Source organism: Mustela lutreola, chromosome 14 (assembly GCF_030435805.1).
Source record: "Mustela lutreola isolate mMusLut2 chromosome 14, mMusLut2.pri, whole genome shotgun sequence".
Taxonomy (NCBI): Eukaryota; Metazoa; Chordata; class Mammalia; order Carnivora; family Mustelidae; genus Mustela; species Mustela lutreola.
The window spans coordinates 39452388-39470155 of NC_081303.1; the positions used below are offsets into that span (position 1 = coordinate 39452388).

General features: G+C 48.3%; 1 protein-coding gene across 3 annotated transcripts in view; it reads left to right on the forward strand.

Annotated features, from left to right (window-relative positions):
- KCNH1 (potassium voltage-gated channel subfamily H member 1) overlaps positions 1-17768 on the forward strand; it is a 382012-nt gene that overhangs the window by 292917 nt on the left and 71327 nt on the right. The gene's annotated exons all lie outside the window — the stretch shown is intronic.

Below are 17768 nucleotides of genomic sequence, written 5' to 3' on the forward strand. Positions count from 1 at the left end.
CTAGCATTTTGAAAAGATGAGTTAAAAAAAAAATGAGGTCATTAGTCAGTAAAATGGCTAAGGGGGGCTACTTAATTAAAGTAAACTGAATTTTCCCTGGTGACTAGGACTCACTGATTGGTGTGAGGCCATTAGTCAGCTGGTAATAATAATTTTGAAAAGCCATGAAGATGAGTCAGTTGGGTCTAGAAAATCAGAAAGGTATGGAATCTGATTGCCTAGAAAATATCTTGTAGACACTGGCCTATTTAATGGGTTGTGAAATGATGAGTAATTTTAAGAACCAGAGAAGATTTCTTGTCTGAAATTGTTTCCTTCACCCTCAAGTGATCGGGATTGCTCCATCCATCTCTGTGAGGGTTAAAGTATTCATTTGTCTTATACTCTTTAGATTTTTCTTGACTGATTTCTTGCCCATCATATGTCTCTTCTTGTGAACAAGGTAGCTCTGACCTATAGAAACCATCAGGAAGGATTGTTTTAAGAACCTTTCCAAAAATGACCTCATAGGGGGCACCTGGGTGGCTCAGTGGGTTAAAGCGTCTGCCTTTGGCTCAGGTCATGATCGCAGGGTCCTGGGATCAAGCGCTGCAGTGGGCTCTCTGCTCAGTGGGGAGCCTGCTTCCTCTTCTCTCTCTGCCTGCTTCCTTCTCTCTCTGCCTGCTTCTCTGCCTACTCGTGATCTCCTTCTGACAAATAAATAAATAAAATCTTTAAAAAAAAAATGACCTCAGAATCTTTCCTCCAGCACTGTTCTTCTTGTGGTCCTTGTCTCTATGTATGCTTGTATCATGCTGGTCCATGTATCATGCTGGTGTACCAAGTTGGAGACTCTGGCATTGTGGTTGACTTCTCCCCCTCTCCTGTGTCTCAGGTAACTCATTAAATCCTTTTGGTTCCACCTAAGCTCTCAAACCTGGGTCCACACTTTACTTCCATCCTTGGGGCTCAGCCCAAGCTCTTGGGACATGGTGCCTCATTCCTGACCGTCCCTGTGTCCTGCAGCGCACAGTAGGTTCCTGCCTTGTGTCAGTGTTCAATGCAGTGCTCCCTTCTTTGGCCAGTGGTGTGACCTTAAAAACAAATTGGATCATGTCACTTCCTTTGTAAAGACTTTTTGCTCCCACCCTAACTTTAGGATAAGGTCTGTACACTTCAGGATGGTTTCTGTGGCTTTTCACATCCGACGCCATGCCCTGCTCTGCCATCCTGACCATTCTTAGCATGAGAGCTCTGCCCGCTTCTGCCCTGCTCTGCAAGCACGCCACACCCTTTCAGAGCCCTGGGCCTCTGCCTGTGGCTTCCTCAGCCCCGCATTCTTTTTTCTCCTGCTGTGTGTGACAAACGCCTGTTAACCCTTAAGATGGCTGAAATGTTTATTTGTTCAATCATCGAACCCAGTGTGCACCAGCGGAATAAGCCTCAACATACAAAGCTGAACCACACTCAGGTCTCAATCCCCTGCATCCTAAAGTCTAACAGAGATGAGCCCAGGAAGGCTGGATGCAGTGCATGATGCCGAGTACGACGAGTGTGATTTGTAGGAGATACCGCGGGAGCGTGGAGGAGGAGGCCGCTAAAGGGGGAGTTGGGAAGTAAACGTTGTGGCAGGGGCTCGAGACACTTGAGCTGACTCTTACAGGACGGAGTCTGCCTAATAAAGAGAGAGGGCAGCTGTGGCATTTGGAGGGGCAATTTGAGCCAAAGCACAGAAGAAGAAAATAGCCTTTTGTCTTTCAAGTTCCTTGTGCAAGGTTCCAAAAGCCTATCGTTGGGTGCCCCAACAATATGCTCCCACCTATTTTATTTTATTTTAAGAGAGTGAGCAAGCACAAGCAGGGGGAGGGGCAGAGAGAGAGAGAGAATATTAAGTAGGCTCCATGCTTGGTGTGGGGAAGCTGATGCAGGGCTCTATTTCATGACCCTGATATGACCTGAGCCAAAAATCAGGAGTCAGAGGCTCAGCCAGCTGAGCCACCCAGCTGCCCCTGCTTCCAGTATTTTAAATCCTTTAATTGTATTGTCGTGTGTGAGTCCCTGCTCAGAGACTTAGGAGGGCAAGGCCTCAGTACCTTGATATCCTCAGTGCCTAACCCAGTATTCAGGATTAATGAGCATTTGGGGATGCCAAAGAGAAAGAGATGGGATCTCTGCACCCCAGTTTCCACATTGTCAAATGTGAGGTTGTAGCTGGATCATTTTTATGGGTCTGTGATTTGAAAACTTGTCATTCAAATTCTCGTAGAGTGGGCCGTGGTGGAGAAGTATATATTCACAGTACTTCCTTGTTTATTTGGGAGCCTGGAATGCTTTCTGGTCGTCCTTCTAGCCACGTGGATTCTTCTAAAGTCTATCTTTTTTATTTTTTCCTTCTTTTTATGAAAGCAAGTTGATTATAATCAGCTTTCAGCGTTGCTGATAATATAGGTTGAAAAGAAGCGCAGTTTGGGTTATTTGGAGTAGTAATCATTTTGGAATAATTGTGAATCAAATAAATCTGTCTTAAAAAAAAAAAAAACAAGGACAACAACAAAAACAACAGTGCCTCAGTGGTCAGATTGTTTTTGTAAGTGCAAAGTGATTGACAGCTCTTGCAGAAGGGGAGCCCCGGGGGTGGCATTTTTGAAGGGCTGGGGTGGAAGAGGCTTGGGCAGGGCCTGTGTGGCCACAAGGTGTAGAGGAGTCATCCAAGTTGTAGAATATATGAAAAGGAACTTGGGAAAGGTCAGAGGTGTCCAAGTAGGCAGTGCCGAATGGTTCTTAAGGTATTTAGACACTCCCTAGATACCATCAGACATGTGGTGGAGGAAACTGAGACACCCAATGGAGAGTCACATCAGTTGACCTTCAAATGTCCTTCCAATGGTAAGTGCCTATGAGTCTGGTATGGAGCCAAGACAATTTTAGGGAGATCCTTTATAGGAAGAGGTAGGCATTGTTTTTCTTGGAAAAAAGAGGCTTGTCATTTTGGCATTGCCATTGTAATCTTTCATTGTGTCCTTCTGAGAATTCATCGTTAACATAGGGCATAGAAGACAGGAACATTACATGCATGAATTATTCTTGTAGCTATTTTTTTTCCTGGCAAAGTAAAGTGTATTCTTGTGGCTGTTTCTGTCTTGGCAAAATCGAGTGTTATTTGCAAAGATTCCTGAGAACAGAGTGCCTTTGACATCTGCTTGGGGAGTTGTGTGGGTCTGGAGAAGTCCTCTACGGCACAGCAGGAACTCGGAGCTGGCGGTGCCCCCATGGCCATCCAGTCTCTCCTCTATTTTCCCACCACCCTCATTTCACAAATAGGACTTTTCAGAGAAAGGCCACAGAGCCGGGTCAATAACCAAAGATTTAGAGGCACCCCTGACTCACTGCACAGGCCCCCTGCAGGTTCTCCCAGCTCATTGGCATTCTCTGGTCTCTACATTCTTACCCTCACCACCCCATCCCCAAATCCATGTATGTGACTACAACCCTGCTCCTGGCACTGCTCTTGGGACCCAACTCAGGAAGGGACCTGTCACCTTCCTCGGTTTCCTCCCCAAACACCTGAAGTCCTAGGCAAGGGTGAAAGGGGCAGGACCCGGAAGCCAATCCAGCATTTTCCCTGCTTGTGGACACTGAGCCAGATGAGACCCGGTCTGTGTCCTGCCTCTGCCACTTAGTGCTTCTGCAAGAGTTGTTAATGTTCCCGCATCTTTCAAATGAGGGTGATGAGAAGGTCTACCTTGTACCATAACTGTGAGGCTCAAATAGGGTCTTCCCGGCAAAGCTCTCACACTCAGGGTCTCGAGCACAGTGCGAGCTCCCATCCATTGTGGCTCATCATCATTTCGTTTTATCCACTTGACAGGCTGCTCCACTCTGCTCTTTGTCACCGTGCGCCTTCTGGCAAATAAGGAGGCAGTTCTTCTGCCTTTGCTTATGGAGGGTACTCGCTCTGCAGAACTTTCCGCAGGGCGGATGCTGTCTCATAGCAGAGGAGGTGCTGGCGGCTGGGGGATGCTGGGGGGGGGCGGTTCTGGCCCGCCCCTAGAGGGGTCAGCACTCATTCTTCTCACTGGTTTCATTGCAGAGGGAGAAAGTAGGCCATTCTGACATCTTTGTTCAGTCACCAGGGGATCAGGGTTTTGCCAAGAGGAAAGCACAGCATCCTTGTTTCTTCTGAGGGATGTGGCACATGTCCGTGAAAAGCAAGGGTAAGTGGAGCCTTCCTCACCCCAGGCCCTCAGCATTCTAGGGTCCAAGCCTTTCTGGGCATTTTCCTCCAGGCCCTGAGTGGCCTTTGCTCTGCACTCAGAGCCTTGCACAGTGCTGATACTAGCATTATCATCAACTCCCCATATGGGGAGAGCGGCAACCTTCAGCACGAAGGCAGGATGTGTTTTAGGTCAGTTTATTCAGTCCTGAGAATGGCCTCATGGCTTTATAGTATCAGTCCCATTTCTCAAAGGAATAAACTAGGACCCTGTGGAGAAGAGAATCACTTCTCCAAGGTCACAGCCAAGAAGTGGCAGGTTCCAAACCCTGCATGTGCCCCCGAGGCTAAGCAGCACTGTGTCCTCCGGTAAAGCCTGACTCTCCGCTTTTACCGTGTTGGTGTTCTTCAGCTTTTGCTTTCTCCTGGTTTATTGACTTTTCAGAGGTGGCACAAATTCTCTCCAAAGTATACTCACTATCTCCCAGCACACTCAGAAACGTATGCAGTAAAAAGGAAGGGAGGGAGGTGGGGAGGGAGGGAGGAAGGAAGGAAGGAACTAGTTTGTATAGTGGATCATAGTAATATCCCAGTTTGGGAGATATCAGAAGTTTCTCCCGCAGAGTGATGACCACACCATGGCCAGGTGTGCGGGAGAGGCAGCGTACACTTCCCTTTGGTTGGGCAGTAGGCTAACCTGGCAATGATATCAGTAATACACAAAATGGAACACCAGCTTTGGGGTGAGCGACCTGGGTTTGAATCCTGTTTTGTTTTTTTAAGATGTTATTTATTTATTTGACAGAGATCACAAGTAGGCAGAGAGGCAGGCAAATAGAGAGGAAGGGAAGCAGGCTCCCCACTGAGCAGAGAACCTATGTAGGGCTTGATTCCAGGTCTCTGGGATCCTGACCTCAGCCAAAGGTAGAGGCTTTAACCCACTGAGCCACCCAGGCGCCCCTTGAATCGTGGTTTTGACTGCTGACTAGCTGTGTACCCTTGGGAAAATTACTAAACTATTCTAAGCTATCTGTAAGAAGGGTCTAATGAAAGTCCCTCCTAATTAGGTTTATTGAGAGGATCATATGCATTGAAAAAAAGAAAGTGACATGATACCTTTAGGAACCTCTCAATACCTATTTGTATTCTTCTGTCTATCTACCTTCAGCCTTAGAAGTTCCGAGTGCAGGCTTTGCTCCCCTTTGTGTGTATCCAGACACTTTCTTTAATCAGTGTCTCATTTAGTTGGGCTCTACTGTCCCTTCAACCTGGGATGAGCGTTCACCTCCCAGCAGGTGCCAGCTAGGAGGTTGGGTTGTCCTGCTCATCACTGGGACAGGAGAGAAAATGTACCACAATTAAATGATGTATCGTAGACAGATAATTAGCTAATTAACAGTGGTCCGCACATGGGATACTTGGCATGTAGGTAATTGGTGGGGTGGTTCTCTTTCTTTGTGTGGGGGGCTTTATTTTTGAAGCCAATGTTGTCATGATTTTGAGTATGTTTTGCATCAATTGTGTTTATGGTAATGTGTTCCAGGATGGATTTTTCTTAGCTTGATAAGGCCCTGACCTAGTGTGTTTGGGAGGGAGCTGAGACTAGAGTTACTGGCAGCTTCAAAGCAGGGACCTACTGATGCCTATTTTCTGTGACTGAGGTTGCCATAGTGAACTGTGTCAAGACCGTTAAATACTGCACATGCATTTCTAGCCATCCTCCTCCTCAGTAACCAAAGGGCATTTTCTTCTGGGGAGGAGAAGGTGAAGACATTGGAGGCTTTGGAAAAAGAGCTCTGTTCTGGAAAGCCTCTCGGTTTTCTTTCGGCACAAATTCTTGTAGAAGGTGGTAAGATGGAGAGAAAGATCCCAAGGCCAGGTGCTTGGCAATGTATCTCCTTCTCCATTGAATCATCACAGCCTAAAGTTTAAAAACAATCTCTACATAACATACATATATATGTATATATATATATATATATATATATATATATATATGTATGTATATATATATACATATATATATATATTTATTTATATTTATATTTGTCATCCTTCCATAGTGAGGTCTTCTGTGGAATTAAAATCATCTATTAGACTGTCAAATTATGAAGATAATAAAATCAGGGTGTTGGAATTAGGGGTGGGGGATGGGGACATGATGTGAGTGGTAAGGCCATAATTCTTCCAGGACAACAACATAAAAATCAAAGCCAAGGCCCTTTTCCCTCAAGAAGATCAGGGGATGATGTTAGGGACCTGTGTAGACTTCCATGTATCCTTAAGGATCCTCCCTAATACCCCAAAAACCTATAGCAGAGCTCCATCATGATCCCTGGGGGATGGGAGACAGTGAAACCACTCCATGCTTTGTTATGAATCAGCTTGAACTGAAGGTGGCTAGGGTATATGTGGACACCTCCAAGGAAGCAGTAACGTTTTGGGATGTATATGGGCTTTGAAGCTAGATCTCTGTATCTGGGCTCAGCCACGTGTTTGGTGGGGGGGAGGGTGCAGGGAGAGATTGTACAGCTGTTCCTCTTCTGTGGATTCATGCTGTTCACTCCAAAAGGTGGCTATGGGAAGGATGATCGTGGCCCAGGCACAGTGCCTTACACATACACATGGGCACAGTTGAGTTACTTTCCTTCCATTGTCCATAGGAAAGGGGGTAACAGAGTGAAGCAGAGCAGGAGCCCTAATAGTGTGGCTCATAGAATAAGCATAAGGAGGCAAGAGAGAGTGGCAGCTACGAATGTGGACTCTGGAGTCAGAGTTCTTGGGTTCAAATCTTGACTCTCCTTGGTGACCACAGGCTGGTTATCTAAACTCCCTGGGCCCCAATTCATTCATTTATAAAATAGGAATAGGAATGGTACCATAGAAGGGTTCTTTGTCATAACAAGTTTTCAGTGCATGTGCTGTTCTCATCATGATTACTGATGAGCTCAACTTTTCTGGAAATGAAGAGATCCCATCAGGTGGTAAAAGTTTTAAAAGGCAAGTAGGGGCCAAAGTTTAACACCTGGAAATCTAGATAGATGACTCTAAGATCTGTGCCTGGGCTTCTCGAGTAGCACCAAAGGATCAGTGAGGTTTGGCAAATAATGACTCTGTTGGGCTTGATTCAGATCCTGTTCCTCTTTGGGCAGAATGGATAGAGAGAATGAGAGAGTCCAGTGTGGAGTAGGTGCTGTGGGAGGGAAGTTATAATTTACCTTACCCCTTACCTACTATTACACAGTGTGTTTACCACAAGTTAGAATAGATCTGGCCAAGTTTAGAGACCCATGGGGCCAGGGCAGTTCTTTAGAGAGTAATGTACCTGCCTAATATTTTCTTAGAAGTGTGTGATTGACTCCTAACAAGTAGGGTAGTGCTAATGAGTCCCAGATCATGGGTTTAGTCCCCAGGTGAGCAAGCTGGCTTCCTGAGGTCTCCACTGGTGAGTCCAGCATTTCACACATTTATTTGTCTCCCACCCCCAAACACTTTTTTGAATCTCACTAGGACTTTCTACTGTCTACTCCAATATAGCTATTGACATCTGTCAGAGCCGGTGTTTTCCCAGACATCTCTAGGAAACAGGGACTAGATGCTCTTCGGTGTCTCTTCTGCCTTAAATGGTCAGTGACCTGTAGAATGGCCGGGTCGTGTCTGTGAAACGTTCAGAAGCCAAAGATGACCCTAGCAGAGGGAGTCCGTCTCACTCGGTCTCGGTGGCACCCCGAGTGGACACTACTGGCTGAGTGTCCCTGCTTTCTCAGCATCCTCCTTTCTCCCAGCGTTCCCCCATCGCCCCTCCAGGGGTGCATTCATGTCTAGTGAGCAGCGGCCTTGTGTTTCCAGCGAGCAGTTTGTCCCCATTCTGGCAACCCCCGTGTCAGTGAGAGGCTGCTCCCCAGGGCGCTCTCCCAGGCCCTGCCAGTCCTTTACTAGCCCAGTCCCATTTCCCGTTCCTACCCACCTGCCCTGTTTCTGGGGCTTCCTTGTTTAAGGGCTCCTCCACTCTTCAAAATGTGCTCTTTGGCTTTGAACATGTTCTTATGAATTTTTCCAGTGAGTCACGGTGGCTTTTATTCTAGCCTGTGCTTTTAGTAAGTGGAGCGTTAGGATCACAGCCCAGGTGACCTTTCATAATAATAACTACCTTCGAGATCTTAGATTAATGGAAGTGAATGTTAGTTCAGCCCCTCCAAGGAGACTTTGAACACCTGCCTCAGGAGCTCACACACCAAATCTATCCCAGCCCAGATGTCCACATGGACCGTTTCTGTGTAATGTGTGTTCATGGGCCTGCCCAGTTTTAGTTCTTCTCATTGCACACTCTGTTGATGGCAAATTTGTTTGTGACTAGTGTTGCTTAATGGTCTGGTCCTGGCTGTATTTAACTTAGGGATCAGGAGTGAAGCTCTGAATCCACAATGGGCCCTGACTCTATACAGCGTCTCTTGAATCTCTCTAGTGTAGGCGAGGGCCTGTGTCTTTCGATCCAATAAGTAGCAGTCACTTTTTCTCTGTAGCTCTCGTCATACTTCCAATGAATTGTTCACTCAAAGTTTTTTTTTTTTTTTCCAATCTAGAAGCTCTGTAAGGCCTCGGCCTTGTCTACCTGATTGAACTCTCTTTCCTGATCAACTCTCTTAGAGCTTGGTGCAAAGTAAGCATTCGATAATTGAATGAATGGATGAATAGTGGGCCATCCAACCATTCGTGCAACCAACAAATGAACACACAAGTACACCAACCTCCTTTTTGTTATTGTTGTAGATTTTTAGTGCCTTGACTATAAGTTGGTTTCTGTAGAGATACCTCGCCTTTTTTTCTGTCTCTGAAATTTTGCCCACATATCCGATCTCATCCCTCTCCCCGACCCTGGGTATAGTGGTCTTTCAGCCTCTGTAGGTACCACTGATGCCACCATAAAATAATAATAATCACCCCCATTTATTAAGAATCTCCCAGACCCAGTATGTGCTAAAGCCTTTATATGCATCGTTATCTCATTAAGGTGCTGAGGAAACTAAGGTTCAGTTAGGTGAAATAATTTGCCCCAAATCCAATAAGCTAAATGGAGCTGGAACTTGGACTCAAGTCTGGCAACTGCCAAGACCATACTCTTTCTTGCTTTCATGCCCCTCCTCTAAGTGGGGACCCCACTTTGCTCATCTGGGGTTAACAGTCCTGTTTCACAAGCCTTCGGTTCCCTGGGAGGAGGCTGTCAACCAGAGGATGGCTTTGGAGGCCATAGCATGGCCTGCCTGTGTCCTGTGTAATTCTGTTAGAAAACAGGCCCAGTCCTTTGTGGGTACCTGGCTATGCCATGGTGGACAGGGCACAGATGTTTGGTTGAATGGCTGACACTCAATCAGGAAGGTGTCTTCGCATGGATGGTGGAAGAACAGTGAATCTGAATCATTAAGAATAATTGGAAGAGAAGGCCTCCCGAGGGAAGGCACTGGCCAATTTGCCCATCCCCCAGGTTTTGTTCTTGCTCCTTCCCCACCTGGTTTTGAAGACTCCAGAAGGGCACTGTCCCAGACTTACAGGGCAGCAGCAGCTTCAGCTTTCGGGTTTGACTTTTCTGGAGGTGCCTAGAGACCCCAAGGAGAAGCGGACCAATATGGAAGACGTGATGCTTTTGGGGGTCTGAGGGAGCTCGATACCTCTTTCAGCCCTCTTCCCACTACACCTGTGGCTGCTTACAGGACCCCAGCCACCCCTCAAACCCCTCACTTTCCAGGCTTTAAAATCCACCTGACTCTCCGTGGGCGGCCCAAAGTAGCAAGAACCAGCATATTTTCTATGACGGATTTAATTTTTAAAAAGCCCCTTGCTGCAGGCAGCATGCGGAAGATGGGGCCTTATCCCCGGGAGATCAATTTGCAGACAGCTCGTGCATCCATGCTGCTGCATTTCCCAGAGCACTTCTTGCGAATGCTTAAGCCAGACTTGAAAACAGCTTCTGGTTCACAGGGTATGAATTTCTAAAAGGGGATCCTTGTTCAGAGTATAGCACCAAAAATCCTGCCCTCCGCAGGCTGGAGCACATCATACGTTTGGCACTTCCTGTGTGTGAGGCGTGAGAGTGCATCCTAACCATGTTGGGCCTCTGTGACCATCTGGGTGAAGAGACAAGTGAAGCTGGGTCCCAGCGACAGAAGGAGGGCGAGGACTTCCCCATAGCAGGTGGCAGGTGGCAGGGGAGGGGAGATGAAGAATACCACGAACACCTGTAAAAATAAGAAATGGCATAAAATACTAAAAATCCTAGGTGATGGGTGGTAACTGGACTTGTGATCATTTGGCAATAGATAAAAATACAGAATCATTGTATCGTATACCTAAAATGAATAGAATGAGATATATCAATTATATTTCAATTAAAACAATGCTGGAAAGCCTGACAAAGCAAAACGCTTTACTGAGGACGGCAGCTAGCGGTGTGCTGTGTGGGAAACCTCCCCTTCCCTAGAGCCCCTCACTCAGGCACACAGGGGAATACTGCCATGGGATTTTAATTTAACTTATTTCATGAAAGAGATGATGAAATGATTATGGAAGGCACAGGCGCCGGGAGGGGTGCTGCCTTTCTTCGGTATCTTCCCTATCTTGGCCTTCAGGGCTCCGGAGATGTGGGCAAAGCCACTTTCTTTGGTCCTAGGACAGCAAGGATCGGGGGCAAGCCTCCGGGTAAGGGGAGGAAAGGGGATTGAGAGGTCAAGGTGAAGGCGATCTGTGGTTGGAAGGTTTCAGAAGGTTGAGTAGATTCTGCAAATAGTATTCATTGAGGAGAAGAACCTGGCACCTGCTCTGTGCAGCTGAGCTTGGCCTGGGGAGACACATGCCTTTGCTAACCCGGGACTGAGAGCCAGGCTAGAAGAACAACCCAGGGAAGAACTCATCTGCCAAATCTGGTTTCCCCAGTCCCTCCGCCCTGGGGCAAGTTGCTTGCCGCAGCAGAGTGGCTTTGTTTTACTATTAGACTGCCTGTTGAGGCTGCTGGGAAGCTGCCAGAGTTTTTCATCCTGGGCTTTCTGCTTAAGCTCTGTCTCATTCCACTCTGACATTTCTCTCCAGTCAGAATCTGAACAGGGATGCTTGGGGCTCAAGGGCTCAAGTCCCGCTCACTGGCGCCAGAGGCAGCTCCTAATCACCTGTGGTCACGAGCGACAAACCTCCTCCTAATCTATAACCAACCATTTCGAGCAGTGTTTCCATTTCCAGCAGTCCCAGCTGCCCTGATGGGAGAGCAGCCGCCCGGACCCCCCTGCTCAGTGCTTCCTACCCCACCCCTCCCCGCAAGCTCACTGCTCCGAGAGCCTCGGGCTCACACAGGAGCCCGGAGCAGGAGTCGTTGTCCCTTTGTCACCGCACGGGTGCTGGATTCCGGCCCCTGCTGCAGAGCCAGGTGCCCTCTTCCTGTGTGTGTGCATGCCCCTCACGCACCCTTGGCTGGAAGTTTGCAGGCTTCTTAGTGGATTGGTCTGTCTGCCAGCAGTTGTTGCTGCCACCGCTGCTGTGTGTGCGTGCGTGTGTGTGTGTGTGTGTTTGCATGCACCAGTAATTCCTCCCATCAGTGATTAGTCCTAAAGGAGGCTGGTGTCGTAGCCAGCTGGTGTAGTCCCCCAGCACCCTGTTCCTCTCCCTGTGAGGGCTGTGAGGTCAGCTCTGCTTGGCTGGGAAGCAGGAATTTTTTCCTCCGGGTTAGAGGTAAAGATCGGCTTGTAAGATCTGTAAGCTTGGTAACCCTGTAAAGTGCCCTGTGTGGCCGGCTGTTATTTGTTCATGTGTGTACTTCATTGAAAGTAAATGCTCCTATTTGGGGCCACTGGCTGGAGCCCCCAATCCTGAGTGATTGCAGAGCATGACAGTGGGAGGTGGAGGGAAACTGCACCTGTTCTGTACCCTGAGTGCGGGGCCTTATGGGCCTCGGACCTTGGGTGGCTTTTAAAAATAACTCATGGCTACAACCCCCCAGTGAGTTTACTACAGTGTATTTATGACCTGAGGCTCTGGTTCAGGATACAAAAGCCGCTCTTCCATAGAAGCAGTGGGAAGCAGTACGTTCAAGGTCCCAGCCTGAAGCTTGGGAACAAATGTCCAGGACAGAGTCTATCTCCTCCCCTCTGTGAGGCCAAGAACAGCCCCTCCGAGGAGCTGGCCTCTGGCTCTCTTGGTGCTAGAGGTGGTGCCGAGACTCCAAGTTTCGATTGCATTTGACTTGACTTCCAGTTTATCTACATGTCTTTCCTGTTGTCTGTGTGTGTCTGGTATGGAGCTCGCCAAGGAAAGAAAACCATCCAGTTAGATGCTTCTTGGGAATGGCACCATGGTATCTCCCTTCTGCCTCCCAACACTCACTCAGCCACAGCACTGCCAGGTGTCTCACTTCCCTGAGCCTGTGGTCACAGATGACCATGCACTGTGTGGCATAAAACCATGGACATTTACTCTCTCACACTTCTGGAGGCCGGAGGTCCAAAGTCAAGGTGTCTGGAGGGCTGTGCTCCCTCCTAAGTCTCTAGAGCAGAATCCTTCCTCGCTTCTCCCAACTTCTGGTGGCTCCTGGCATTGGCTGGCTTGTGGAAACCAAACGCCAGTCTCTGTCTCTATGCGCAGATGGCCTCCATCCCTTACCTCTGTGTGTCAGGTCTACCCTTCCTTTCTCTTACAAAGACACTTGTTCTTGCATTCAGGGCCTACCCTAATTCCAGGACGATCTCATCTCTGGGTCTCTATATTAATTACATCTGCAAACAACCTATTTCCCAATAAGGTCATATGTATACGTCGGGGGATTTAGTCCTTGCATCTGTGTTTTGGGAGGGCGCATCTTAACTGCTAACACCACTCTCCTCCCCCTCCCCTCTCTTCCTCCTCCTCCTCCTTCGCCTCTGCTCCCCTTCCCCCTCCCCCTCTTTCTTCTCCTTGAGCCCCCTCCCAGTGCAGGAATTCTTTTTTCTCATAAGGATTATTCTTGTATAAGCCCTGCCCCTTTTCTTGCATGGTTCTTGGAATAAGGTCCAAGGATTTAATTAATCCTTGTTCCTTTGAATCTTAGAATGAAATATTTTCCTTTGTTTTTCTCATCACTTAGAACCCAGAGGAACTCAGAAAGAGAGATTGACAAAACACGGACAGCACCAGGATCTCAGGAAAGAGAGCACTGTGTTAGACATTAGAACGTGCTGCTGGCAGAGGCTGTGAGATGTTGGTAATACCCACCGCAGATGGCCAAGAACAACCTCTGCCTGACCGTCCAGCTCTGCTCACTCACACTCTCACTCTAAAAACCTCTTGTGTTTCGACACAGGCTCAGAATCAAGTCCAGACCCAGGGATCTTGTGTCAGCCTGTACTTCCAGCTACAGAGCAGACTGCACCTTCATGCTGCTCTGTGATGCCCACCCACACTGACAGTTCTAGAACGTTCCATGTACGTACTTCTGTGTATGTTGTCTGGCTTGGATCACCCCTCACCCTATCTCACCTCCTCCCACAGCTCCCAACCCAGCCAACCCCTACTCAGATTCTCCTTCCCACCAAAGCCGCCCCCAGTCTACTTCAGCTCGAATCTCTCTCTTCTCTAATTTGTCTTTCTACAGTATTTTGTTGGGTCCTTGAGAGGAGATAGCACTCAGGTTTCCTGTTTGAATGGGTACATATCTAAGGTTTCCTATGGATTTGGGGACCTTATCGATATGTTTAGTCCTTGCATTTCTTCATGTAGTGCCTGGCACATAATTTAAGCTGTTAGAATCACAACTTAGTTGCCACTCACCCGTCTTCACACTTCAGGTCTAGAAGTGGGGATTCCAGCCCCATGTCCTCATCCAGGCTGTCTTTGTCCTCTCTCTCTGGAAGACACCCTCAGATAAGGGTGTTCCCCCAGTGGCCCACACCCTCCACACCAGGGTGACAGGCCATCTCAACTTACCGGAGACTGTCCTGGTCTCAGCAGCTAATGCTCTACCTCCCAAGAAACTCATCATACCTGGGCACATGGGTTGCTCTTCTCCATTCTCGGCCTCTTGGGGCTCTTGCTGGAAACACCTCTGAATGGAATCAGAGTCTGGCTCAAACTTTTTCTGGTCATTTGTTGTGCAAGCACCTAATTTCTTTCCTCCCCTGCAGGTGGGCATCTGGCCTGGCCCGGCGCAGCCCTCCTGAGGCTTCCCCGAAAGACAGTCTCATAAATGTGACTTCTGAACTTTCCACCAGCTCAGGGGCATCCTGATCTGGTCTGCATACCCGCACTGATCCTAGCTTGATCCATGTAGCTGGCCCTCCCAAGTAACCTTTCCCTCCCCACTCCTCCACCCAAATCCCTGCCTTTATCACATTCAAACAGGGTCTGGGAGGATCGGATCCCAGACCAAGCCCTCCTGTCTATAGAGCCACAACCCAAAGATGCCTTCTCTGTGAAGCCCTCCCCAGGAAACTTTTCCCCACCAGCTCCTCACCATTCCATCCTTTTTCCTTTGGGGGCTCCTAAGTGACTGAATGGATCATGACCTCTTGGCACCATGATATTTCCCAGACTAGTTGCTGGGACCCAAGTTCTACCCCAAGTTTGCCGTAAGGTCAAGTCCTTAACCTCAGTTAAGTTAATGGTAAAATGAGAAAGTTAGGTGAATCCTAGTAATTTTACCAGCCTTACCAAACTTGGATTCCAAGGGTCTCTGCCAGCTGGTGTCCTCTGGAGAGCCTCGGATACAAACATCTTAAGCAAGAGATCCATGGCAAGAGACGTCTGGAATCTCATCTCCTGTTGGCACATTCCCTTCACCAAGCCAAGCTTGACTTGTAATTTCTACCTTCATCCTTTGATTCCCAGGATAAACCCATCCTGGCCCAGCTGTGAATAGGTCACAAAGCCACCACCTATAGTTTAAGAGACTACTTAAAGTACAATTAGAAGTCTGGTTCCTTGGCCATGACTTGACCTACAGAACTCAGCATTTGTGTAGAGAGGTTTATATTCTTGAGCTTTGTCCTGGGCTTAGTTTCCAGCAGACCCACAGCTCTGACTTTCTCCTTCTGTGCCCGGGGATGAGTGTGTCAGGACCCACGTTTTTCTGCCCTCAGATGTTTTCAGGGGTACTCTGCCTATCGGAAAATCAGACTGGGGGTCGTTCAGCTTCAAATTCTCTAACATGTGCACATATTTATGTGTGTGTATGTGTGTGTTTACTTTTAACATCTGTGCCCTGCTTTCCTCTGGACAAGGTATTTCCACATATTTTTCTTATCTGATCTTGGCAACAACTTTGTGAGGAACGTGAGGCTGATTGGGAGCCTGAGAATTTGAAAGAGGAAATGTAAGCTCTGTGGCAAAACTAGAACTTGAACTCGTATTGTCCAGCTCCGCATTCCACATCCCTTCCACCAGCCCACTGGCCTCTGTGCACCTGCAGTGAGGTGATGGACAGCCTTGGGGATCCCCAAACAGGGGCCCTGAGAACATTCCATTGGCAGAGGCTGGTGGCCAAGGAAGCTACCTCATCCCTGAGTTTAGTTCTGTAAATCTTGTCTCCCAGTCTTCAGTGCACACACAAATCATCATCAGTCTTGTTAAAATGCAGATTCTAGTTCAGGAGCTCTGGGGAGGAGTCAAAATGAAGTGTTTCTAACAAGGCCGCAGGTTGTGCTGGTATAGCTGCTAGCTAATGGCATTTTGAGGAACACACCTGAGCAGCAGGGCTGTGACAGGTCCAGGTGACACAGGCTGACAGGGACAGTGACTCTCTATCTCCCCAGGCCTGTCCCCAGGAATCCACCGTTCTTCCCCAGTGTCAGAGGCCATGGAGAGATGCTGATCATGGGGGAGGAGAACCTAAATCCCAACCCCGCCATCCCTGCAGAATCTGTCTGTAGTCAGGAGCAGGGTGCACGGGTTCCTGTGTCTTACAGTGCGTCACTCTGGGCTGTGACCTGTGTGCCCCTGTATCCAGGGCCCCTTGGCAGAAGGAGGTGAGCGCTGTCCTGGAGCAGAGGCAAGCATATTGTCACAGAACACCTGCCTTGTCCTGTGTAACACCAGATGGGTAGCTTTCACGTCTGGTCACCATCGGTTCTCACCTGGCATCTACAGTCTAGAAAAGGCCTTTTCAGCTACCTTCAGGAGCAAATGCACATCTGGAAATATAGTTTCAGATATGCTCAATACCAGAGTTCCCGGGTTTAAAAAAATGGAGCAGAAAATTCGAATCCTGGTGGCCCCAGAAAATCAAGGCAATTCGATATTCCCTTAGAGCATTTCTTCACAGAGACCTTCCCTGACCCTTGCACTCTCCATCCAGGTTAGTTCTCCCACCTGTTTTTTCTCACAGCACCTTTTCCCCCCTTTGTAACACTTAAGCTAATGATCATTTTAAATATAAGATCTTTGATATTTGCTTCCCAGAGTAGTTTTGTCTCCTGCTGTCACCCCAGTAATTCTACCTCTGTCTTTGAGGGTGGGTCCCCTACTCTGTACCTCTCAGGCACTAGGCAGCGGTTCTCAAGGTGTGGTCTCTGGTTAGAATGACAAATTCTTGTTCCTACTCTCACCCTATTGACTTAGAATTTCTGGTGCTAAACCCAGAATCCTGTACTTTGTTAAGCCCTGCTGGGCATCCTAATTCCCCTTGACTCTTGAGAACTACTACATTAGGGTTTGGGACAGGTGCCACAGTGTCACACAGGTACCCCCTTATGTGGGCTGACCGTCAATAGGAGAAGAGGGCCATGGGGCCCTTGGAGCCGCTCATCATCTCACAGAGAGGTGCTGGCACCCATTCTGCACCTGCAGTCAAGTGGAGGGATCCTGAGCTTTGTCCATCTTCCCATCGTCCCCCTTCTAGTGTAAGTGGGAGAGCAAGCTATTGGTGAAGGGCACGCTGGGTCTGCGGAGCTAGTGGATTCCAGGTGTAGACTTGGAACATAGCTGCCTGAACCCAGGAAGCCCTCAGCCCAGAAAAAGCTGGAGACCCCACCACCCCAACAGAGTGGAAACCCCTGGCCCCAGGAAGTGGAGCTGGATGTAATCCCTCCCACGGAGAGAAGGGAAACGTCCCAGTCCCAGCTAGCTTGCTACCTAGACAATGCAGAGTGAGATCCCAGGATCACTGTGATACAGCTCCGATCACAACCCTGGCACTTAGTAATAGGCTCTCAGTATTTTGGGGGTGAATGAGTAGGATCACTTCCAACTCTGAGGCTGATCCTGTTTTTCCAAGATCTGGGTTGGTCACCATTAGACTGGTGGCTTCTGAAATATTTAAACAGGAATGATCTCTCTTGAGGGGCAGGCAAAGGGCTGTATTAGCCCCTGTTTTATGCCCATACTTAAAAACAGGTGCTTGTGTTGAATTTCCGGATTCCTCCCTTCCACGCAGGCAACTTGGCTTTCTGAGAAACTTTGAGGGCTCCTCAGCTCCACTCTCCAGTTGTAACCAACACCAACAGGCTGCCAGGTTGACTCAGGCCAATGGAGAGACCAAGTCCATTGGACGCAGGGCCACCCAGGTAGAGGCAGTGACTGGGAGTATTTCTTTCCACCCGAATGAAGGAACCCACTAATGACCCAACCC